Source organism: Papio anubis, chromosome 5 (assembly GCF_008728515.1).
Source record: "Papio anubis isolate 15944 chromosome 5, Panubis1.0, whole genome shotgun sequence".
NCBI classification, from domain to species: Eukaryota; Metazoa; Chordata; class Mammalia; order Primates; family Cercopithecidae; genus Papio; species Papio anubis.
The window spans coordinates 125,712,642-125,727,722 of record NC_044980.1 but is presented as its reverse complement, the minus strand read 5'-3'; the positions used below and the strand labels follow the sequence as shown (position 1 = coordinate 125,727,722).

At 45.6% G+C, this 15,081-nt stretch overlaps 1 protein-coding gene across 3 annotated transcripts in view; it reads left to right on the top strand.

Annotated features, from left to right (window-relative positions):
* Positions 1 to 881: 881 nt before the first annotated feature.
* The window catches only part of AFF4 (AF4/FMR2 family member 4), an 88,786-nt gene continuing 74,586 nt past the window's right edge, over positions 882 to 15,081 (top strand). Inside the window, exon 1 of one of the 3 annotated variants that reach the window (XM_009209059.3) lies at positions 882 to 1,277. The gene's annotated coding sequence lies outside the window, so the exon portion shown is untranslated. The remainder of the gene's footprint in view (positions 1,278 to 15,081) is intronic. The other 2 variants (XM_009209061.4, XM_021939168.1) reach the window with 2 other exon arrangements.

Genomic DNA, 15,081 nt, shown 5'->3' with positions numbered 1-15,081 from the left:
AATGATATGCGAAGAAAAACATTAGTGGTCCGGGTGCGGTGGCTCACGCCTGTAATCCCAACACTTTGGGAGGCCGAGGCGGGTGGATTGGTTGAGGTCAGGAGTTCGAGACCAGCCTGGCCAACATGGTGAAACCGTGTCTCTGTAAAAATACAAAAATTAGCGGGAGGTGGTGGCGCCCGCCTTTAATCCCAGCTACTCCGGAGGCTGAGGCACGAGAATCGTTTGAACTCGGGAGGTGGAGGTTGCAGTGAGCCGAGATAGCGCCATTGCACTCCGGTCTGGGCGACAACAGCGAGATCTGTCTTAATAAATAAATAAAAAGAAAAACATCAGTGGCAAAAGATGTTTAGATGACGAAGAAGGAGGGACAGTTTGGCTTCTTAGGATAAGTTTACTGGAAATACCGAACAGCCTCCTGCGTCCTTTGCCTTTTCGCTGCACCTATTGAGGACTCGAGGCTTCGACACCTGGAACCACGTCTAGGGGGCTCCAGGTTGGGTCGGATCCCCACCAGGGGCGAGGGGCGTAAGGCCTGGGTCCCTCACCTGAGCCCCAGAACCGGCATATCCGGTTCGGCCCGGCCCCGCCCTTCGGAACCTCACTAGCGGGCTACGCGCAGGAGGGCGTGCGCTCCCGGATGTGCAGGCCCTGTCCCGCCCTGACAGCCCTGCCCGAAGCGGCCACAGTGCCCAGAGGCTCAGGCCTAAACCGCTCGGGCGGGTCCTTTGCCTGGCCCGGGTCATCGGACCCAACAGCCGGGCACGTCACCACCCCGGGCGTCGCCTCCCGGCCCAGCCGGCCAACAGACCCCCGCCCCCTACTCCCCCAGCGGGGAGGGGCGCAGAGGCATCACGTGACGCCCCGCACCCGCCCGGCCCTGGTCACATGGTGGCACGGCCGCTGCGTCAGTCACAGCCCTGGCTGCGGGAGTCCAGCTGCCGTCGCCGCCGCCAGCGGACGGGGCGGGGATCCTGGTGCCAGGTCCTCGTCAACCCGCCCCCGCCGCCTCAGTCAGCCGTCCCAGCCCCGGCCCGACCGTCATGGAGCGGTGCGGGGCCTACGCCTGTTCCGTGTGAGGCGCGTCGCTGCCGCCGCAGCCGCCTTCGCTTGTCAAGGCCCCCGGAACCCCCGCCGCCTCCCGGAGCCCCTCGCCCTTGGCAGCCTGTCACCGCCCCCTGGGCGGGCTCGAATGCGCGTCCGGTGAAGGTGCAGGCCCGGCGCCGCCACTGCCGCAACCAGGAGATGGTTCGGGCCTAGCGGAGCCGGGACTGGAGGTAAGAAGGGCCGACAGACTGACCGAGGGCCGGGCCGGGCTGCGGGGGTTGTGGCCGGGGCCAGGTGGGGTGGGTGGGGGGCCCCGCAAGTTCCGCGGGGAGCCTCGGGGAGACCCTCCGGGCTGGGGCTGCTCGATCAGGTTTCACCCCTCCCCTCATCTTCGCGTCCCACCCCACCACCTTCCCGCAAAAATAAGAAAATAAAAAAAGCTAACCCAATCCTAACAAAAATTCCCAGAAATCCATCTGTTTAGTGTTTCTCCTTTCCTCTTTCTTCCCTCAGGCATTCCATCGGCTGATTTGTTACTTTTTCATATCCTCCTCAATTTCAAATTATTTCTACTTAAAGAGAAAATAGGCCCAGATTCTGGCTAACATTACCCAACTAGTTCTCGCTTTCCTTCTCGCGATCCTGCGCACCTCTCCCACACCCCCACCCCCGCAAAAAAAAAAAAAAAAAAAAAAAAAAAGGAAAAATTTCCGCCTTCGACTTGTGAAGGGGGTTGACTAAAAATGGGAACGTGGGGGGTATAATTCTCGAATACTGCCCCCCACAACTTCCGAATCGGTCTGTTACCTAGTTATCCCAGTAGCTTGTGCGTGGATATTGATGTTTAGGCCTTTCCTCCAGCTGCCTGTGCTTGGGGTTAATCTCGTAATTGACGTCAGTGCTTTGTTCCTTCTACTTTGCTGTTCCTTCCACTCTTTGAGGATGGATCATGGAGTACAGGAGTTTTGGGAGTAACCTTATTGCCTTTTCGTTTACAAACAATATTATTTTCAGGAAGTGGAAGTACACATCTGAAATGTTTGTATATGGAGTTCAAGGCGAAGAGTTCGATTTAGGGTTCTCGTAGTTTTGTCAGTTGTAATTCAGAATTATGCGGTTTCTTCCCTGCTGGCCATATGGAAATTTTAAACTAAGGCCAGTCACTTTTCCATTGACCAATGTTTTTCTTGATGGAATCTAAGCTATTGTCTGTGAATAGACTGTAAATGTAACATAAAATGTGTGCTAGTTTTAGGGCTCAGATGTGAAAAGCGCAAAGCTTCGTTTCTATATTGATTCTGCGCTTCATAAAGTGCTTTTTAAAACTCAACTGGCCTTTAACTTATCAAAATTGAAATATTTATGAGAACTTTCTTAATTCGGGATTTGATAAACAGCCTTTGTGGTCTGTGAGTCTGCCTAGAATCATCTTTGGTCATATGTGCATAGAGAAGTGTTGGCAAGTGGCCACTTGGTTTTCAACAAAGCTGGCTTATTTAAATTTCTCAGGTTCGTTTTCCTTGTTATCACTGCATCTTTCAGCTCCTAAATATAAAAACAATTCCCAATAAGTTATTTTAAGTTATTTTTCAGAGTTAACTTACTAAAATCCTGGTAGCAGTCAAATTTTTCTTTTTTTATTACCAGTAGTTTCTTTCAATTTGTGGTGGTTTGCAGGCTGGTACTTTGATTTTTGTTAGCTCTGTAGAAACAGTAGGCAAATTTTACTTTAAATAAAATTTTGCTTCAAGTGGGGACAAGATAGGGTGTCTGAAAAAAGAGCCTAGCTGTGTTAATTGGAACATGATCTACAGTTTGGGAGTGTAAGGTGAAGCTGTGTAATTAAGAATTCTTAAAGGTAGAATATTTTTGTTCTGAATCACTTTCTACTTGTCAGATTCTCACATTCAGGTTGATACATTCTCTTCTATATACTCTTGAGTTGTTGTATCCTTTTCGTAACAATATATTCTGCAACCGGGCCTGGTGGTTCATGCCTGTAATCCTAGCACTTTAGCACTTTGAGAGGCCAAGGTGGCGGATCACCTGAGGTCAGGAATTCGAGACCAGCCTGGCCAACATAGTGAAACCCCATCTCTACTAAAAATACAAAAGTTAGCCAAGTGTGGTGGTGGACACCTGTAGTTCCAGCTACTTGAGAGGCTGATGCATGAGAATCAAATTAGCCAGGCATGGTGGTACACGCCTGTGGTCCCAGCTACTTCAGAGGCTGAGCTACGAGAATCGCTTAAGAATCGCTTGAACCGGGAGGCAGAGGTTGCAGTAAGCCAAGATCACACCGCTGGAGTGCAGTGGCTTGATCTCTGCTCACTGCAACCTCTGCCTCCTGGGTTCAAGCGATTCTCCTGCCTTAGCCTCCTGAGTAGTTGGGACTACAGGTGCATGCCACCATTCCCGGCTGATTTTTTTTGTATTTTTAGAAGAGACGGGGTTTCAGCATGTTGGTCAGACTGGTCTCGAACTCCTGACCTCGTGATCTGCCCGCCTCGGCCTCCCAAAGTGCTGGGATTACAGGCGTGAGCCACTGTGCCCGGCCAATCTGGGCGATGTCTCAAAACAAACAAACAGAAGCCCACTATATATTTTGCATTGTAATTTTCTTTTTTTTCTGTCTCTTGCAGATATTGAGGGATGCATAATAATTTTCTTATAGATCTGTTACAGGGTCTTTGAGGAAGTACTATATTTATTCCTCTTTTTATCTTCCTCAGTATTTTGCACAATTACTAGATTGAATTTGAATGTGATAATATTTTGAACTTGAAATTGTTGTTCTATCAAGTTATCTAAGATTTCACAAAAAGGTAAAGAAAGCTGTATGAGCAAAGGATCAGTATTTGAAAGGGAAAAACCAATCAGTTTCAGAAGATGAGACAGAATATGAAGCTTTCTAGAAGTTATGCATTTTGCCTTTTTTGAGAAGGTAAGGTAAATGCCATGGTTTTATGTGTACCTAAGAGGAACAAATAAAACAGGTATTTCTTCCTTTGTGGCCATCTACTGGTTTAGAATGGAGTTCAAAATCTATGAGGACTTGACTTTTCTTTGTGGTATTTTAATACAATCAAAGAGGTATTCTGAAGTATTGAGAGCACACCTGGACAATGACCCAGAAGTACAGCATGTACTATAAAAAATTGATGACTTAGATTTTTTTTTTTTTACTTTAGCTTTATTCTACAGATATCTCACTATAAAGACTTTTCTATGTGATATAAAGGTTCCCAGCTCTCCTGCATTCTTATTATGTTTTACCCATTCCCTTATTCATTTCCTCTGATAAGTTGGAACAATTCTATTTGATTTCTGGGAGGGTGTTAGCTAGTCTCAGTTATTGTGAAAGCTGGTGACTAAAGACTGCATAAAGCTAACCTGGCCTGTCACCTTGCCGCTTTTTCCTTTGGTTTAAGAAAAGCACTCCTACTGGCCAGGCGCGGTGGCTCACGCCTGTAATCCCAGCACTTTGGGAGGCCGATGCGGGCAGATCACGAGGTCAGGAGATCCAGACCATGCTGGCTAACACGGTGAAACCCCATTTCTACTAAAAAAAAAAAATACAAAAAATTAGACGGGCGTGGTGACAGGTGCCTGTAGTCCCAGCTACATGGGAGGCTGAGGCAGGAAAATGGCGTGAACATGGGAGGCGGAGCTTGCGGTGAGCGGAGATGGCGCCACTGCACTCCAGCCTGGGCGACAGAGTGAGATTCTGTCTCAAAAAAAAAGACAAGCACTCCTACTTGTTGTTAACTCCCTATACATACCCTTCTTGGTTATTTGAAGTGTTACTCTAATACATGGAAGAGAGCAGTAATATATGCTCCGGTTACTGAGTTTTGGCACATCATCTGCATTCCTATTTGTCTTGATGTTCATTTTCACTGGTATCATATCTTGGAAATTTTAACAGTACTGGGGCACAGAAAATATTAGAACCACCAAATTCAATTCCAGAGTATTCCGAAACATTTTAATACTAGAACTACCTATTCTATTTTTGAAGAAAAAAAATCTTACCTAACTACCTGCTTTATCAGCTGTTCTTTGTTAAAAAATCTGTAACCTGGCCGGACTCAGTGGCTCATGCCTGTAATTCCAGCACTTTGGGAGGCCAAGGCGGGAGGATCACGAGGTCAAGAGATCAAGACGATCCTGGACAATATGGTGAAACCCCGTCTCTACTAAAAACACAAAAATTAGCTGGGCGTGGTGGCGTGTACCTGTAGTCCCAGCTCCTTGGGAGGCTGAGGCAGGAGAATCACTTGAATCTGGGAGGCACAGGTTGCAGTGAGACGAGATCGCACCACTGCACTCCAGCCTGGCAACAGAGCAACACTCCATCTCAAAAAAAAAAAAAAAAAAAAAAAATCTGTAACCTGAGGAATGTTCTGACAGAAGGCATTTTATGTAACTTTTTCTCTCTTGGAGTGCTTAATGAACGATGTTGGTGGCTTTTAGGCAAGGAAACATAGCTTATTAGTGGATACTGTTTTAAACTAATTACTTCAATAATCATTTCCTAGGACAGGTAAGAGAACTTCATGTATTCTTTTCCCAGGGTTGTTGGGTAGAAGAAATCAGGGACTGACATGAATAGATTGCACTGGAAAGCCAGTATGGTTTGATTATCCAGAGATCTGTTTGGGGACAGGGCTTCCTGGGGTTGCTTTGGGCCTAATAGCTCTCCCAGGATTTTGTCAGTTTGGAGTTGCCTAGTGGGTTATGACTTTTCCTTTTCATGTCATCGTTGGGGAAGGTACAGTTTTATGGAGAGGTGAGTACCAGCCAATACTCTGCAGAGACACACCTTCTCACCTTTTTGCAGTTGCTTCCATTTCTCCCAGTTGGAATATTATTTCTTCTATCTTGTTTCTTACCTGTTAAAATTTCACCATTTTTAAAGGCCTAATTCACATTTCATTGCCTTCTTGAAGTTTTGCTTAATTCTTCACCCCATTCCAATTGTGATCTACTTCCTTTCAGTCTTTGCATCACTTTGTAGCTCCTTTTTTTTTCTTTTTTTTTTTTCGAGACAGGGTCTCTGTCATCCAGGCTGGAGTGCAGTGGTGTGATCTTGGCTCACTGCAACCTCTGCTTCCCAGGCTCCAGCAATTTTCATGCCTCAACCTCCCGGGTAGCTGGGACTACAGGTGTGCACCACCGTGCCCTGCTAAGTTTTTTTGTATTTTTTATAGAAACGGGGTTTCACCCTGTTGTCCAGGCTGGTGTACCTCTTTTGATTATTTGTTATGCAGCTACTGTGAAACTATAGCCTGCTGAGTAACGTCATGAAAAATGTATTAGGGAAGACACTAGTAAAAGAAGGACTGTAACTGTTGTAATATTTCACTATGTGTTTCTAAAATATAAAAATTAAAACAATAATCACAATATTATACACTAAAAAAGTAACACTAATTCCTTAATATCATCTATATCCAGTTAAGTGTTCACATTTCCCTGATTATAGTTTTTGTATTGTTTTTACAATTTGTGTGAATTAGGATCCAAATAAGGTCTGTATATATTACATTGGGTTTAGGTGCATATCAGCCCTCTTTTTTTTAATTTGTAAGTTTTCCTCTGTCTTTTTATTGTGGTTATTCCCATATAGTTGGTTTGTTGGAGAAGCCAGGTCTTTGCCCTATGATACTTCTCAGAATCTAGATTGTGTTGATGAGATCCCAGTGGTTTCATGTAATATGTTCTTTTGTCCCTTGTATTTTCTGTACATTTTATTTTATTTTTTTATTTCTATTTTTTGAGATGGAGTCTCGCACTGTCACCTAGGCTAGAGTGCAGTGGCGTGATCTCAACTCACTGCAACCTCTACTTCCTGGGTTTCAAGCAGTCCTCCTGCCCCAGCCTCCTGAGTAGCTGGGACTACAGGTGCCTGCCACCACACCCAGCCAATTTTTGTATTTTTAGTGGAGACGGGGGTTTTGCCATGTTGACCAGGCTGATCTCGAACTCCTAACCTCAGGTGATCTGCCCGCCTCGGCCACCCAAAGTGCTGGGATTATACGCGTGAGCCACTGCACCCAGCCTTTCTGTAGCTTTTAATAGTTAACATCTAGAAGTCTGGCCTGATTTACCATTGAATTAAATAAGATTTTAAATTAATAATAATTATTTTTTTGGACAGGGTTACACTCCATTGCCCAGGCTGGAGTGCAGAGTGCATGGGGCGGTCATGGCTCACTGCAGCCTTGATCTGCTGAGTGCAATCCTCCTGCCTCAGCCTTCTAAGTAGCTAGGACTACAGGCACAAGACACCATGCCTGGCTAAATTTTTTGGTTTTTGCAAAGATGGGGTCTTGCTGTGTTGCCTAGACTGGTCACAAATTCCTGGCTTGAAGTAGTCCTCCCACCTCAACCTCTTAGTGTGCTGAGATTCCAGGCATGAGTTACTGCACCTGGCCATCTTTACTTTTTTTTTTGAGACGAAGTCTCACATTGTCACCCAAGCTAGAGTGCAGTGGTGCGATCTTGGCTCACCGCAACCTCCACCTCCCAGGTTCAACTGATTCTCCTGCCTCAGCCTCCTGAGTAGCTGGAATTACAGGCGCCTGCCACCACGCCCGGCTAATTTTTGTATTTTTAGTAGAGATGGGGTTTCACCACATTGGTCAGGTTGGTCTCGAACTCCTGACCTTAGGATGTCCCTGCCTCAGCCTTCCAAAGTGCTGGGATCACAGGTGTGAGCCACCTTGTCTGGCCCATGTTTACATTTTTAAATGGTCGGAAAAAGTCATTTTTTTTTTAGCAAGTGAATATTTTAGGAAACTCAGATTTCTCTCTCTCTCTCTCTTTTATTTTCCCCTGAGATGGAGTCTTGCTCTGTTGTCCAGGCTGTGCAGTGGTGTGATCTCAGCTCACTGCAACCTCCGCCTCCCAGGTTCAAGTGATTCTCCCTGCCTCAGCCTCCTGAGTAGCTGGGACTACAGGCCTGCGCCACCACGCCTAGCTAATTTTTATAGTTTTGGTAGAGATGGGGTTTTGCCATGTTGGCCAGGCTGGTCTTGAACTTCTGACCTCTGGTAATCTGCCTGCCTTGGCCTTCCAAGGTGCTGGGATTACAGGCATGAGCCACCGGGCCGGCCAGGAAACTCAGATTTCAGTGTCCATAAATAAAGTTTTATTGGAACACAGACAACACACCCATTTGTTTATGTATTGTCTGTGGCTGCTTTTGCTGCTGTGATGGCAGAATTTAGTAATTGTGACTATATGGCCTGCCAAACCTGAAATATTTACTTCCCTAAAAACATTCGTTGAATCCTGCCTTAGCAGATCAAATGGGCCTTAGTGGATACTTGGGTTTGAGGATTTTCTTAGCATTGAGCAGTTACTTACAAGGTCCCTATTTACTGTGGTGGCTGTTAGGGTTTTTTGTTTGTAGAATATGTATATTTGTCTAATACGTATGTGTATAATACACACATACATTACATATATTACATGTATTATATATTTATATATTATACATCTTGTGCATTATATATACTATAAAATATAGTAAATATAGTTTATATTATATATAGTGCATATAGCATATGTTATATGTAGTATATATAATATACTCTGCTGTATATTATATACTATATAATCTATGTAATACATGTTGTATATTTTTTAATATATATATTTTGTTTGTTTGTTCGTTTGTTTTCTTTTGAGACGGAGTCTCGCTCTGTTGCCCAGGCTGGAGTGCAGTGGCACGATCTTGGCTCACTGCAGCCTCTGTCTTCAGGGTTCAAGCGATTTTCCTGCCTCAGCCTCCGGAGTAGCTGGGATTATAGGCGCATGCCACCACTCCTGTCTAATTTTTGTATTTTTAGTAGAGATGGGGTTTCACCATGTTGATCAGGCTGGTCTTGAACTCTTGACCTCGTGATTTGCCCACCTCGGCCTCCCAAAGTGTTGGGATTACAGGCGTGAGCCGCCGCACCCGACCTGTATAGTTATAGGTACACTATTATGTAGTATACTATGCAAGTGAGCATTACCGCCTGAGCTCTGCTTCCTATCAGATCAGATTCTCATAGTGATACGGACAGGAGGCAGGGAAATATTGGCTAGAAGAGGGTGGGACACCTGGTGAGGGCCCCTCAAGCCTGGACCCATAGCCCTAAATAAGAACTTCACATCCCTGTTTTCCTGCCTGAATGTTGCCTTTTCCATAACTACCCCGGCCCGCCATGCTCCCCCCCCACCCAGTACCCATAAAAACCCCAAGCTCCACTAGCAGAGGAACAGAGTGGTACGGCAGAGAAGGAGAGAAGAGAAGAAGTAGAGAAGAGAAGCAGCAGCTGGATACCAGAGACTATGGGTTGGAGAGGATTTCAGCTAGGGACAGCTGAGCTCCAGGGGAAGATTATCTTCCCACTCCATCCCTTTTCCAGCTCCCCGTCCTGCTGAGAGCCACTTCCACCACTCAATAAAATTTCTGCATTCACCATCCTTTAAGTTCATGTGACCTGATTCTTCCTGAATACCAGAGAAGAACCTGGGTACCAAGAAAGCAGGATGTGAAAGGCTATCACCCTGACCTTCCACTGAGCTTAACACTTAGCCATCCGTGGACAGCAAATGAAAAAAGAGCATTGTTTGTAACACACACTGTCTGGGGCTCCAGAGGTCGTGGGCAACCACCCCTAGATGCTGCCATGGGCCGATATGGGGTTCATTCCTGCTGGCACCCAAAGGCTCCTGCACCGATTCACCCTGTGTGCTCCCCCTCCCACAAGGGGTTTGAGCATGGCGGGTAAGCAAGTGAGCCACCTCTGTCACAAGTCATGTGGTGGGGTCGAGGGAACTATGCCGTGTCAATAGGAGCTCACACCCTGTTGTGAACTGCACATGCAAGAGATCTAGGTTGCATACTGCTTCTGAGAATCTAATGCCCCATGATGTGAGGTGGAATGGTTTTCTTTCAAAATCATCTCCCCGCAACCCCTGTCCATCCATGGAAAAATTGTCTTTTGTGAAACTGGTCCCTGGTGCCAAAAAGATTGGGGATTGCTCATCTGCATGACTTTCCTGAATCTGGAATGCGTACCACGTGTTCAAGAAGCCCAGGAAAAGGCCCTTGGAACTGGAAGGGACTGGTAGAAAGTATGAGATTAATCTGATGAGGAGACAAGAGTCAGATCAAGTAGAATATTGTAAGCCATGTTGAGGACTTTAAAATTTACCTAAAGTTTATCTTAAGGTAAACGGAAAGCTTATTTAAAAATTTTAAGCAGGAATTAGGCAATCTGACCTGATTTGCATCTTAGAAAGATTACTTTGGCTGCTGTATGGCATATAAAGAGAGACTGAGGGAAGTAGAAGTCCAATTAGAAAGGCTATAGCGTTTATTCAAGCCAGAGATAAAATGTTGTGTGTTTTGAACCATGGCAGTGGAAAAATAAGTGAGGAGGGAGATTCAAAATATATTTTGGAGGTTATAGTGATGGATTGGATTTGGAAAGAGACTGAAGGAAGAATTCAGCAAAAGCAGTTGGCTGACTGGATGCACTACTATTGGGATGAGGATCACTGGAGGAGGAGTGGTTGGCGGTAAGGGAAAGCAGATCAGAAAATTAATTTTAGATGTATTAAGATTGAAATTTTTGGGACTGGGCATGGTGACTCATTACAAAGTTACTGTACTCCCAGCACTTTGGGAGACTGAGGTGGTAGGATTACTTGAGGCCAGGAGTTTGGGACCGGCCTGGGCAATATAATGAGATCTTGCCTCTACAAAAAATTAAAAAGAAGAACAAAATTAGCCAGGTGTGGTGTCATGCACCCTTTAGTCCCAGCTACTCAGGAGGCTGAGGTGGGAGGATCACTTACCTAAGGAGTTTGAGGTTGCAGTGAACTATGATTGCACCACTGCACTCCAGCCTAGGTGACAGACTGAGACCCTGTCTCTGAAAAATAAAAAATTACAATAAAAACAAAAAAAGAGATATCTTAGTTTTGAAGCCTTTGGGATTAAAAAAAGGTACACTTTTTTTTGTTTGTTTGTTTTTAATAGATTCTCCCTATGTTGCCTAAGCTGGTCTTGAACTCCTGAGCTCAAGCAGTCCTCTTACCTTGCCTTCCCAAAGTGCTGAGATTACAGGCATGAGACATAGTGCCTAGCCCTGATTTAGATTTCTTAGATAGCCAAAGAGCATTGTCAAACAGGTTCCTGGATGTGCGGTTTTGTATTTCAGAAGAGAAAGTATCATGGGGAGCATATGTGGGCATTCTGGTTGTAGGCATAGAGTTTTTTGTTTTTTGTTTTTTTTTGAGATGGAGTCTCACTCCGCCACTTAAGCTAGAGTGCAGTGGCACGATCTTGGCTCACTGCAGCCTCTGCCTCCCAGGTTCAAGTGATTCTTATGCTTCAGCCTCTCAAGTAGGTGGAATTACAGGCATGCACCACTATGCCCAGTTAATTTTTTTTGTATTTTTAGCAGAGACAGAGTTTCACCATGTTGGCCAGGCTGGTGTTGGACTCCTGACCTCAAGTAATTCGCCCGCCTTGGCCTCCCAAAGTGCTGGGATTACAGGTGTAAGCCACCACGCCTGGCCACATAGAGATATTTTAAGCTTTGGGAATGTAAGGAGAGGATATAAAATGAATGAGAATGAGACCCATGGCTGAGCACCAGAGGAGCACTAATTTTGAAGATGTCTGGTAGGTAGGATGGGAAGAGCCAGAGGAGCTGGGGACGCTGGGAAGGCTAAGTGTTACAGAAGCCAAAGAGTGTATCAAGGAGAAATAAGTGGCTGAATGTATTGAATGGTAAGTCAAGTAAAATGGTAAAATACCTGTTGGATTTAGCAATATGGAAGTTGCTAATGATCTTGGCAAAGAAATACGATGTCGGAAATTGTAAACAGAATGTTGGGAAATTGGAAACAGTAGAATGTTGAATAGTGATTGGATACAGCATTTTGGAAAGTATTAATAATTTGGTTGTATCTACTGAAGTTGAAAATGCTCATCCTCTGCAGCCCAGTAGTTCCACTTCTAGCTGTCTATTCTAGAAGAACTCTCACTCATTGGTGCGAAAAGATGTGCATAAAAATGATCATTTAGTATTGTTTTTAATGGCAGAAAAAGGGGAAACTACCTAAATATGTGTCATCTGGAGAGTAGATAAGTAAACTGTGTGGATATACAGTGAAAATAATGGATTATTTATTTTCCATTATTACAATGGAATACATTTCCATACATTACAATAGATTAACCTTGTAATGCTGAGCATTAAAAAAATTGAGTTGTTGGCCGGGCGCGGTGGCTCAAGCCTGTAATCCCAGCACTTTGGGAGGCCGAGACAGGTGGATCACGAGGTCAGGAGATCGAGACCATCCTGGCTAACCCGGTGAAACCCCGTCTCTACTAAAAAATACAAAAAACTAGCCGGGCAAGGTGGCGGGCGCCTGTAGTCCCAGCTACTCGGGAGGCTGAGGCAGGAGAATGGTGTGAACCTGGGAGGGGGAGCTTGCAGTGAGCTGAGATCCAGCCACTGCACTCCAGCCTGGGCGACAGAACGAAACTCCGTCTCAAAAAAAAAAAAAAAAATTGAGTTGTTAAGAGTATACCTTTTTAGTAACGTTGAAAAAATATGCAAAACAATTCAGTTTCTTATTTAGAGATACGTACATAAGTAGTAAAAGTATGAAGAAATTCCTGACTTGGTGTGATGACTCATGCCTATAATCCCAGCACTTTGGGAGGCCGAGGTGGGCTGATCACCTGAGGTCAGGAGTTTGAGACCCCATCTCTACTGAAAATAAAAAAATTAGCCTGGTGTCATGGCAGATGCCTGTAGTCCCAGCTACTCAGGAGGCTGAGGCAAGGAGAATTGCTTGAACCTGGGATGCGGAAGTTGCAGTGAGTTGAGATCGTGCCACCGCATTCCAGCCTGGGGAACCAAGTGAGACTCTGTCTCAAAAAAAAGAAAAGAAATTCCTGAGAATGATTGACACCAAAATCAGAATAGTGTCTACTGCTTATAGGGGGAGAGAGTACTTGGAGGTGTGATCCAGGAGAAGTACACAGTAGCCTTCTACTATGTTGGTAATGCTTTATTTCCTAAGGTGGTTGTTTGATGGGTAGCACAACTGTTCACTGTATTGGTCCTTATCTTTTGGGGTAACATTTTATAAAATGAATGGTTGCTGAGGAAGTGGAGAATCACCAAAAGTCCTTTTGAGAAGCTTGGCTGGAGAGAGTTGGGGGCCAGTGAAGACTTTTTTTTTTTTTTTTGGAGACAGTCTCGCCTTGTTGCCCAGGCTCTGGAGTGCAGTGTCACGATCTCTGCTCACTGCAACCTCTGCCTCCTGCTTCAAGCGATTCTCCTGTTTCAGCCTCCTGAGTAGCTGGGTCTACAGGTGTGCACCACCATGCCCAGCTAATTTTTATAATTTTAGTAGAGACAGGATTTTGCCATGTTGGCCAGGCTGATCTCGAACTCCTGGCCTCAAGTGATCTGCCCGTCTCAGCCTCCCAAAGTGCTGGGATTACAGCAGACATGAGCCACCATCCTGGCCTTCTTAAAATCTTTTTTAAAGAATATGTTTGAATGCTGATGGAAAGGATTCGAAGGATTCATTAGAGATGGAGAAGTTCAAGTTATTTGAGAAAAAGTCGCGACTGCTAAAGGTCTAGAAGACAGCAAAATGAGGATAATTGTTCTTTGTTAGGAAGATTTGAGTTTTTTTCCTTTGTCACTGGGAGGGAGGAGAATAGATGTAGACGCTGATAGTTTGAAAGCTGATGGTTGATTGATAAAAATATTTTTCTTCCATTGTTTTTTAGTTTTATTTTATTTTTGACATGGAGTCTCGCACTGTCGCCTGGGCTGGAGAGCAGTGGGGCGATCTTGGCTCACTGCAACCTCTGCCTCCTGGATTCAAGCGATTCTCCTACCTCAGCCTCCCGAGTAGCTAGGATTACAGGCACCCACCACCATGCCTGGCTTGTTTGTTTGTTTATTTATTTATTGAGACGGAGTTTCACTCTTGTTGCCCAGGCTGGAGTGCAGTGGCACAATCTCCACTCACTACAACCTCTACCTCCCGGGTTCAAGTGATTCTCCTGCCTCAGCCTCCCGAGTAGCTGGGATTACAGGCATGTGCCACCATTCCCGGCTAATTTTGTATTTTTAGTAGAGACGTGTTGGTCAAGCTGGTCTGGAACTCCCAACCTCAGGTGATCCGTCTGCCTCGGCCTCCCAAAGTGCTGGGATTACAGGTGTGAACATTGCACCCGGCCAGGCCCAGCTAATTTTTTGTATTTTTAGTTGAGATGGGATTTCACTATGTTGGCTGGGCTGGTCTCGAACTCCTGACCTCGTGATCCAACCGCCTCGGCTTCCCAGAGTACTGGGATTACAGGCGTGAGCCACCTTGCCCGGCCGCTTTTTATTTTCATTTATTTATTTTTGAGACCAGGTCTTGCTCTGTTGTTGGCCGAGCTGGAGTGCAGTGGCACAAACATAGCTCACTGCAGCCTCAAATTCCTGGGCTCAAGTGGTCCTTCTGCCTCAGTCTCCAAGTAGCTAGGACTACAGGCATGCACCACCTTGCCTGGCTAATTTTTACTTCTTTTTTTGAGATGGAGTCTCGCTCTAGGGCAGTGGCGCCATCTCTGCTCACTGCAAGCTCCGCCTCCCAGGTTCATGCCATTCTCCCGCCTCAGCCTCCAGAGTAGCCGGGACTACAGGCACCCGCCATCACGCCTGGCTAATTTTTGTGTGTGTGTATGTTTTTAGTAGAGACCAGGTTTCACCGTGTTAGCCAGGATGGTCTCGATCTCCTGACCTCATGATCTGCCTGCCTCGGCCTCCCGAAGTGCTGGGATTATAGGCTTGAGCCACCGTGCCCGGCCTAACTTTTACATTTTTTAAGAGATGAGGTCTCACTTTGTTTCCCAGGCTGGTCTGGAACTCCTGGGCTCGAGTGGTCCTTCCACATTGGCCTCCCAAAGTGCTGAGATTGCAGGTGTGAGCCACTGGGCCTGGCCCA